The sequence below is a fragment of the Canis lupus genome, chromosome 3 (genome assembly GCF_011100685.1).
Source record: "Canis lupus familiaris isolate Mischka breed German Shepherd chromosome 3, alternate assembly UU_Cfam_GSD_1.0, whole genome shotgun sequence".
Classification (NCBI taxonomy): Eukaryota; Metazoa; Chordata; class Mammalia; order Carnivora; family Canidae; genus Canis; species Canis lupus.
The window spans coordinates 59,673,175-59,682,899 of NC_049224.1; positions in this window are offsets into that span (position 1 = coordinate 59,673,175).

A 9,725-nucleotide genomic window follows, 5' to 3' on the forward strand; every position below is an offset into this window, starting at 1 on the left:
GTGAGACCGTTAGAAAGGGGATTTATAAGTGAGAAATTTTCCCCCACGGACCTCCTCTACAGGGTCCTCCATTGTGGGCAGGGCCAGCCCCCCTTGGAGGCTCATTCCCCAGCCCCACACAACCATCCTCTCCACCCTCTCCTTCCACCTCCAGTCCCCCGCAGACCCACCTCCAGTCTCTCCACAGCTTAGAGCACTCTGGGTTTGCTGTCAGTGGGAAATACCCATTTCTTTTGCTTGGGTGCCTTACTCATCCTTTAAGAATTGGCTCTGGCACTACCCCCTCCAGGAAGCCTTCCTGGATAGCCCCTATGGGGGTCACATGCCTCTTGGGCCTCCACAGACCACAGTACTTCTCTGGCACAGCCCCATCAATCTTCATCAATATTGTCTTGTTGCATTTCTGTTTTTCTGGCCTGAGCTTCTTGAGGATGGCTCTCTACACAGAGGAGGTGCTTAGTAGTAAGTTCTCATGGAGACAGTGGATGGTGGGTGGACGATGGTGGATGGATGGACGGATGGACAGTGAATGGATACATGTACAGATGTGTGGGTGGATGAATGGATGGGTGGGCGGATGGGTGGACACACAGAGGATGCATGGATCGATGCTTGGCTGTATGGATGAGTGGATGGAAGGATGCTCGAAGCCAGCACATTTCCAAGCGAATATGCCCTCTTCAATCTCAAGTTTGCATCCTGTCTAGCTGAGCCATCCCATACGCCCCCTATGTCAGCCTCCCTCTTCCTTCACACATCCAAGTCATGGTTTCCTGGGGGCTTTACTGGATGGTGCAAGTTCTCTTTGCTGGCTGTCCCAGGAGGCCTGCGGCTCTGTAGCCCTGGACTTAGCAGGGTGGGCGTGCAGGTGTGCTGCTGGATTCCTACTGCACTGCCATCTCCCACACTGGGTGACCCACTGAGTCTGGGGCGGGGGTGGTAGAGACGGTGAGAAGGTTGGCTCCACTCATCTTATTTGAAATATGCTCTGTTTCCTCCTAATGGCAGCCTTGGTCTCTGGACAGGAACCTGAGTGGCATGGTCATCGCATCTGAGGGGCGGAGGAACCTAGAAGGAGGAAAGAAGGAAGCAGCGGGACCCAGGGCTGAGGAGCAGGGGCAGTCATCCAGCACCCCTTCCTGCGGGCTTGGCTATTAGGCACACAGGGCAGTGGGTAGGGGTGTATCACTGGGTCTGAGCAGACCCTTATCAGGTGTGTTAGGAATGTGTTTAGCTGCAACTGAAAACCTGGCCTCTAGTGACCCGAGCCTAGAGGAGTTCCGTCCCTCCTGTAACCAGAGGTCTGGAGGGAGCAGCAGGGAGCACCCCCATCATGATGCCATCAGTGCGGAGGCTGCCACGTATCTGGACATCACATCTGCATCCCAGGCAGGGGGGTGGAGGCAGTGGAAAGGCCTTCCTTCTTCCTCATATGGTCTTAGCATTTGTGGTCCAGAAAGGAAGCTGCTCCCCACTCCACACACCCCCCTGACTTTCCTTCACATCTCATTGGTCACCAGTGGGGCATCTGTCCACCCTTTGATCACAGGCCAGAGGGATGGGGTGGCACAGCTAACGTGAACCAATCATGACTCACCCTTTTCCCAGCATCCGGAAAGCTCAGGTAGTTGGGGTGTGGGGTGGTGGCTGGGATGGGGTGGTGGTGGATGGTGGTGGCTTGGAGAAGGTAGTGCGACATCTGTGCACACGTGACCGTACCAGGTAAGAGCGGGCCACGTCCCCCTGTAGTGGTGGAGAAAGGAGGGTGAGGTGATTAATTCCACACCCAGGGTCATACCTGGCTGAGATCTCCTGAGCTTGCCTGGTCTGTGCCTCCTCCCAGATGCTTGAGTTGAGCCTGGCAGGGAGAGTCCCTCTTGAGGACACCTGACCTTCTCCACGGGTGGCATTTCTGCTTTACAGGCCTCCTGTGATGGGGAGCTCTCTACCTGTCCAGGCCTGGAAGCTCTAGCCAGGCACCGTGGGCATAGAGAGGACGTGTCTGTCCCTGGGGAGATGGACACTGGACCCTGGGCCAGGAAAGTCCTCTGCATCATCCATACCTGCTCATGGTGTGTAGAGAAAGAGCCTAGGGAAGTGTAGCCTGTGACCCTGCCCTGCTGCCCAGAGGGCAAGAGGTCGAATTGTCCAGTCGCAGCTTTCAAGAGGTTACAGAGAACACCTCTGCCATCCCCTGTGCCCTCCGCTGCCCTCCGCTGCCAGGCTTGTCCTTGACTCACGGCTGTGGGGGTTGAATCAGATCTAAGACGGTCTTCAGGACACTTCCCTCCCTCCCTCTCTCCTCAGCCACCCTCTTTAAAGCTATGGGGGATACTTAAAAAGCGCCTTGAGAATTTCCAGAGCCTGCAGGGAGTTGCCAAGAAACCTGTTGAGACTGGAAAACAGACAGATGGCAATGATCCTTCAGCCCAACCAAGGAGGGTCTGAGGACGATTCACCCTCAGCCTCCTCCTTGACTCCCCACCAGAGATAGAACCCGGCCTCCAGGAAGGTCCCACAGTGGGGACCACGCTGTCCTCAGCGGGGTGCTTGTGTGCTGAGGCTGCTGGCACCCCCTGGCCTCCTGCCTTCCCTCCTCCCTGTGGCACAGAGTGGGTGGTGGCTCCAGGGTGGCCACTCAGCTACCTGAGCCTCCTGTCCTCTTCTCCAACCAGATTAATTATGTTCCCAGCTTGGTGGAATTATGCCGCTGTTATGCCCATGCCCCGGGGGCCTGGAGCAGAGGCTAACGTCTGTTCAAATCCCACACTCCTCCCAGGCCAGCTGATGGCTCAGGTCGGGTCCCCCAAAAGTCGGCCTTGAGATAAAGCTTTGACCTTGGCAGTCACCTGCCCAAACGCTTCCAGGCCTCTGCCCTCCCGCTCCCTCGACGTCGGGTCCCGGAGACATGGACATGGGGTCTGGACCCCACCTGGAGACCTGTGTCTGTCCCAGCAGCCCCTCCCCGCGTCCTCCCCGCCGGGCGGTCAGGCCCCTCTGTGCATGGCTCTGGGCAGCCTGCACGCCCAGGAGAGGTGGTGCGGCGCCACGTGGCTGCGGGGGGCCTCTGGAGCTGGGCTGCCGGCCTCCGGATCCGGTCATGCTGTGACTTGTCTGCTCCCATGGTGTCGCCAGACCCCAGGAAGTGTGTGCAGAAGGAGTAGGGGGACTGTTGTCCACACGGCCGCCTCACTGCACGGCTGTCGCTGGAGGGTAGGATCCCCCGTGTGACTGCACTGGGTTCATTTCCACTCTCCTGCCACAGCCACCGACTAATACTTTATTTTATTTAAATTCAATTAGCCAACATGTAACACCCAGTGTTCATCACATCATGTGCCCTCCTTAATGACAAACTAATACTTTTGATGATGACTCTATTTTGCCCCGAAGGACTAGCAATTAGTGGTATATGTGCTAAGCCCCTGTTAGGGTTCCCTGGCCCGGTCTCTCCTGGGTCAGTACCATGCCGAAAATTGTCCCCCCAATCTCATCCTCTCCCTCCTGCTTTGTCCCCACTTCTCCACCCCTCTTTCCTGTCCACATTTATTTAAGCTTTGGTTTTGGTGTTGGGTGATTGGGGGTCCAGAGGTGGAGGAGCCACCGCCCTGCCCCTGTGCTATGATCTTCTGGGACGACTAGTCATAGAGAGATGATCCCCACTGGTTTCCAACCCAGGCGTCAGAGCTGGAGAGAGTAGGAGAGAGCCCCGTGATGGTGTAGGCGGGGCCTGGGAAGGTTGGGGGGATAGAGGGATGAAGGGGAGAGGCCCGGCTACCCAAATTAGGAAGCGCAGGTGTACAGCAGGTTCCAGGCTCTGCTGAAAGTGCATGGCGGGCTCTGGGTTGTGCCAAATGTCACATTCTGGGTGGATGGTGACCTAAGTCTTATCTGTGCCTCTTTTCTGGTCTCTTGTGTGCCTCCCAGGGTCATTCTGAAGGTCAAATAAAACAGTGGCCGTGTAAAGGTCTCTCTAAATACAAAGGCCTGTACATAGTTTTGATTTTAAGAATCCTACCTTCCCATGTGAACGAAATTTTCTTGTTTAAACTTGTTTTCAAGTTGTGAAACTAAACTATGCGATTGAAAGAAGTTGAACCGTAAAATAAGATGAAATCAGAGAGGGAGACAAACTGTAAGAGACTCTCTAAGATACAAACTGAGGGTTACTGGAGGGGAGGGGGTGGGGGGACGAGGTGAAGGGGGGCACGTGCTATGATGAGCACTGGGTGTTATATAGACCGATGAGGGGACGCCTGGGTTGCTCAGCAGTTGAGAATCTGCCTTTGGCCCAGGGCATGATCCTGGGGTCCCGGGATCGAATCCCACGTCGGGCTCCCATCATGGAGCCTGCTTCTTTTTGCCTATGTCTCTGCCTCTCTCTCTCTGTGTGTGTCTCTCATGAATAAATAAGTAAAATCTTAAAAAAAAAAAAGCCTGTTGAGTCAGTGACCTCTACCTCTGAAACCAATAATACGCTATGTTAATTAATTGCATTTAAATTTGAAAAACTTTTTAAAAAAGCTGAGCCACAAGCTGATAAAATGTGGAATGTGGAATATGAAGAGTTTCCCTTGATTCCCAAATTCACCACTATGAACACTGCATATGCTGTAAAGACAGAAACATCTAGAAGGTTGAGAAAGCTCCAGCCAGACAGGCTGGGCTTGGCTCTGCCCACCACCCCTCGCTGGCCGTGTGCTCCTGGCGGGGCCCAGAGCTCTTGGAACCGTGGTTTTGCCAAGTTCACGTTGGGCTGAGAATCGTCTGTACCTCGCTGTGTTTGTGCGGGGATTAAATGGTCTTTACCGGGCCCAGCCTGACTGCAGGCAGTGTCAGCCAGGCCCGTGGCCGCCGTCCAGAGCCAGGGCGAGCATGTAGCGGAGCAGGCGTGAGTTGTGACTAGTCTTGGAAATGCCAAAAAAAATCATGACTCCTGTCATGATTCCAAGAGCGATTTCCGTGGCTTGTGAACAAGCTGTGCTGTTGGGCTTCCCCACTTTGCTTGCTGAAGCCATCTAACGTGTCCCGTTCGGCTTATTTCAAGTCACACTTTCCAGGTTTTAAAAAACACTGTGGTAAAATCCACATAACCTAAAACCATCGAGCCAGTGTCGAGCGGCCCATTGGGTGGCATGAGTACATTCAGAGCGTCGTGCAGCTGTCCTCACCCTCCACGTCCAGAGCGTCTCCAGATTTCCAAACTGAAACTCCGGCCCCGGCAAACAGTGACTCCCAGAGCCCTCCTCCGGAGTCCTGGCAACCCCTCACCTACCCATCCTACTTCCCATATCTATGAATTTACCCCCTGCGGGACTCCGTATTTGTCCTTGCAAAGGGCTTATTTCACCAAGCTGGATGGCTCAGCCACGTGGCACCGTGTGTCAGGATTTCCTTCCTTTCTAAGGCTGCACAATATTCTGTTGTCAGGAGGGACCACGTTGCACTTAGCCACCCATCCACATCGACAGGCACCGGGGCTGCTCCCACTGTTGGCTCTCAGTGAGCGCGGCTGCGGATGCAGGTGCTCATAGGCCTGTCCAGGCCCTGCTCTTCCTTCTGTCGGATGCCTGCCATTCGGGTACATCAGGCCCCTCTAGGTGCCAGTCCTGGCGTCAGGTGTGTGTGGGGGGAGGTGAGAGGGTGGATGGTGATTGTGACGCAGGCACCAGGCTTCAGGTCTGTGGAGGCCTGTCCACCAGGCTGCTCCCAAGACATTCTTGTCTGCACTTGAAGATGGCAGGAGCCCAGTGCCCACTAGCTCCAGCAAGGAGGGAGCTGGGAGCTGGGAGCTGGGAGCTGGGAGCTGGGAGGTCCTGTACCTGGGAAGGCAGGAGCTGCTGGCTCTGGGCCCTGCTGCATCTGGGGGTGGGGCTCTCTCTGCTTATCTCCCCACTTCCTGGGGAAGAAGTTCCTGGCTTTCCTTTCATCCTTGGGCTTCACTCTGCGGTCCTTCCAGGCAGCTGGGAAGCTGAGTGCCCAAGATCCAGGCTTCTGTATCCTCAGAACTTGGGGTCCCAGGGCAAGAGAGAGCTCCCTACACCCCTGGGTCCAGGCAGGCAATCCTAGGAATTTCTCAGGTCCAGTGCTGGGCCAGGAAGACAGAGGTTGGGCCAGCAGGCTCAGCCTCCTGCTGGACAGACAGACAGATAGCCCAGAGGCCCCAGGAGCAAAGAGGGAGAAGCAGGCGGGCAGGAAAAGCTTGGATGTCCTCATAAGGCACGTACAGCTTTGATGGCAGAGCCCAGACAAAATGAAAATGAAACACAAAACACAAAAATCTGCTGTGGGCTGCAGAGGCCCATAGGCTTTCATCTGGGGCAAACCCAAACCTACCGCGGTGAAGGGCTGGAGTGGAGGGAGCGCCTTCCCGAGGGCCTCCCTAAAGTTGATCATCCACAGGGATTTCTGTATGAAAACCTTTCCTGTTTTGGGTACAATATTTTCACTTTGGTTTGGCGGTGTGCAGACGCGGACTTCTGCCAACATCTCTCTGAGCAGAAGGGCCTCCCACTTCCTTTGCGAGCGTCCCCACAGGCTGTGCCCACCACGGTCGCCCTGGCCAGATTGTGGCCTGGGGCCCGGCTGGAGTCCAGATCTGACCAGGGCCTGGTGCCGGCTCTGCGCCCGGACTGCTGGTCCGCCTCTGAGGTGGAGGTCCTGGTGCGCGGCTCCCCGGGTGAGGGTCGAGTCCAAGGCCAACGAGAACGCTTGACAACCACAGGGCCATGACGAGGATCTGGAGTCCGATGATCGCTCCTTTCCCAGCAGGAGCTCCTCTGCCCCTCCTGGGGCTCTGGCTTCTGCAAACACACAGTCATCGGAGGAGCGAGGACAGGAGTTGGGGTGGTGGCAGCAGCGACGGGGGCGTGGATGGAGGGCGGTCTCATCCGGGGACTGTGTTAGGGTTACTCTGGTTTAGAAGGAAGGGTGAGGCAGGACCTGGGGGCGGTGGTGCCTCGGCTGAGCCACCAGAGGCCTCGCCCTCTGGGTGAAACAGGGACCATGGATGGCATCTTTAAAAAAACTAACAGCATTGTTGAGATATAATTCTCACGCTGTAACCCACTCATTGTCTAGGCAGTTAAATGGATTTTATTCACAGAGCTGTGCACCCACAACCACGGTCCATTTTCGAACATTTTCATCTGGTCAAAAGGAACCTGGTGCTTTCAGCTGTCACCCTTGTCTCTCCCATTCCCCCTCTGTGGCCCTAAGCGGCCACTCGTCTCCTTTCCGTGTCTCTGGATTTCCATTCTGGACGTCACGCACCAACGGAATCCCCAGTACATGGCCTTCTGGGGCTCCTTCCACCGAGCATTGTGTTGTTGGGGCTCACCCGTGTGTGCTGCGGCTTGGTTGCTCCCGGTGGCTGCGCATCGTGCCCCAGTGTGGATACACCACATGCGGCTCGTGCCTTCAGGTGTTTGGCTATTGTAAGCGGCGCCGCTAGGAACACGCATACGCAGATCGCCACGTGGTCGACGTTGCTCCGACTGGAGGAGGGACAGGTCAGTGGTTCTCGTTAAAGTTTGTGCTTTCATCACGTTGGTGCAGGAGCAAGGGGTTGTGGGCCTTAAACTCACGAGCGGAGGCCAGGGGGCTGGCCTGGTGGGCCTGGTGAGGGTGGGGAGCTGTCGACCCCTGCGGAACTCTCTGCTTTAACGTTGAAATAGTTTCAGGAGAGCTGAAGGTCAGCTTCCCCTAATGTTAACATCAAGCCTCATTTTTCAGAATAATTAGTTTAGAAATTTAATAAGTAACTTGTGTACATAGCTCAAAATTCAGAATGCGCAAAAGGCGTGCCCTGAGAGGCCAGCCTCCCTCCCAGCCTGCCTCTCTTGGGGCTCTTCCCGGGAGGCGGGCATGGCCGGCCCCAGTTTCAGGTCTCCCGCTGACCCTGGCAGTCTTGCCCTTGCCTGGGAGTAGGGTTGCCAGGTAGGACACAGCGCTCCAAGTTACATCTGAATCCCAGATAAACAGTGAATAAATACTTTTTTTTTTAAAGTATATCTCAAATAATGTATGGGACATACTTACACTAAAAAAAATTATTTGTTGTTTAATCTGAAATCCAAATTTAACTGGGTGTCCTACATTTTCGTGTGCTAACACTGGCAAGCCTGCCAAGGAGAGAAAGAGGCCCATGAGAGATTCGGCTTCAAGAATAAAACAAGTGACTCACAGGCAAAGCTGCTTCTGGGCAGTATTTGTGTTCCTGCGGATTTTTGTTTGGGTTATTTTATCCACATCTAGCAAATTGTTTCTACATATCTCATCTTATTTTCCATGTGTTCATTCCTTTATTCAGCCCAAGAAGCCTCCCGTGTTCCAGCCTGGGGAAAGGCGAGACAGCGAGCCCCACGCCGCGGCTCTTCCTCAGGTGCTGAGAGGGCCCCCCACCAGCAGGGCGGCCCCCCCCACCCCGACCCCGCACACCCTCTCTTGCTGCCCCTCAAAGCGTCAGCCCCTGAGACCCGGCCCCGTGTGCCCAGGCGCTGCCTGATCGCTGCTGCGCAGAGCAAGGTCTAGGACACAGCAAGCTTTCCACTGATATTGTTAAGTGAGTCGGAGAATGTGCACCAGGAGTTAACAGTGTCATGTGACACTCAGCGTGGCGATGGGCGAATGCCCCACCCCCCCATGCAAAGCACCCCTTTCTTGGGTAATTTCGTGCGATACCTTTGCCGGGGGATGTGTTTCTGCCAGCTTGCATCTCTCAGGGATATGACAACAGCTCGGGTTCTCTTGTCATTTTGTCGTGAACACGTCTGCTGTGCCGGCGGATTCCGGAATCTCACCCAGGCAAACGTGTCCTTGTGGGGGCCCTGGAGGCGTCATGCCCTCCTGGGTCGTCCCCTCCTCTCCCCTCCTGGGGTGCCAGAATGACCCTTCTCTGCACATGCACGGAGTGTGTGACTTTGCTGGGGACATGGACTGTGCCTTGGGCATGACATGAGGTGGCCTGGGAGAGTGGCCCACGCTGCCCCTCGCCTGAGACCAGCACCAGGTCACCCCGATTCTCCCTGGCAGGGTGCCCTTCCGCGTGTTGAGTGCTTGGTCAGCCGCTGTGTTCTCAGCTGGAACTTGGCAGACGTCACCTTGACGTGTGTGTGTGTGTGTGTGTGTGTGTGTGTGTGTTTGTGTGTGCGCGCTTGTGCGGAGCTTTTGGGGGAAATGAGAATCTGGCAGTGATGCGGCCAAGTAGGATTTTTATGGGGTGTGTCCCGTGTGGGGCCCTGGCTGTACCTCCTGCAGGCCAGCAAGCTCCATCCAGGCCCCTTTCCCTCCACCTGGTCCGCACTGCTGGCCACACCCGGGGTCCGAAACCAGGCTCTCTGTAGATTAAGTGAAAACCAGGACGTGTGGAGCTGGCAGCCAGCCTGGGGACATGGGAAGGGCTTTTATTTGGGAGGGGGTGACTGCTGCTCTCTCAGTAAAGTGGACGAGCTAAATGGCGTCCATAGTCCTGCAGGCAGAAAGTCCTGCAGGATCATGACCTGTTGTCCCCGTGGCCCCCATTCCAGGGAGACAGGGACTCTTTAGCTCCTTTTTTTGTCTGTCCAGTGTCCCTGACTTTTGGGGACTCCTGCGCCCTTCCCCGTGACCCAGTGGGGCTGCCAGTGGAGGGGGCATGGCTTTTCTGCTACAGGGTGGGCACAAGTCCCCACAGGCAGCTCCAAGCGTCCGTAGCCGTGCATGCGGTGGTTGGGCCAGGGCTGAGC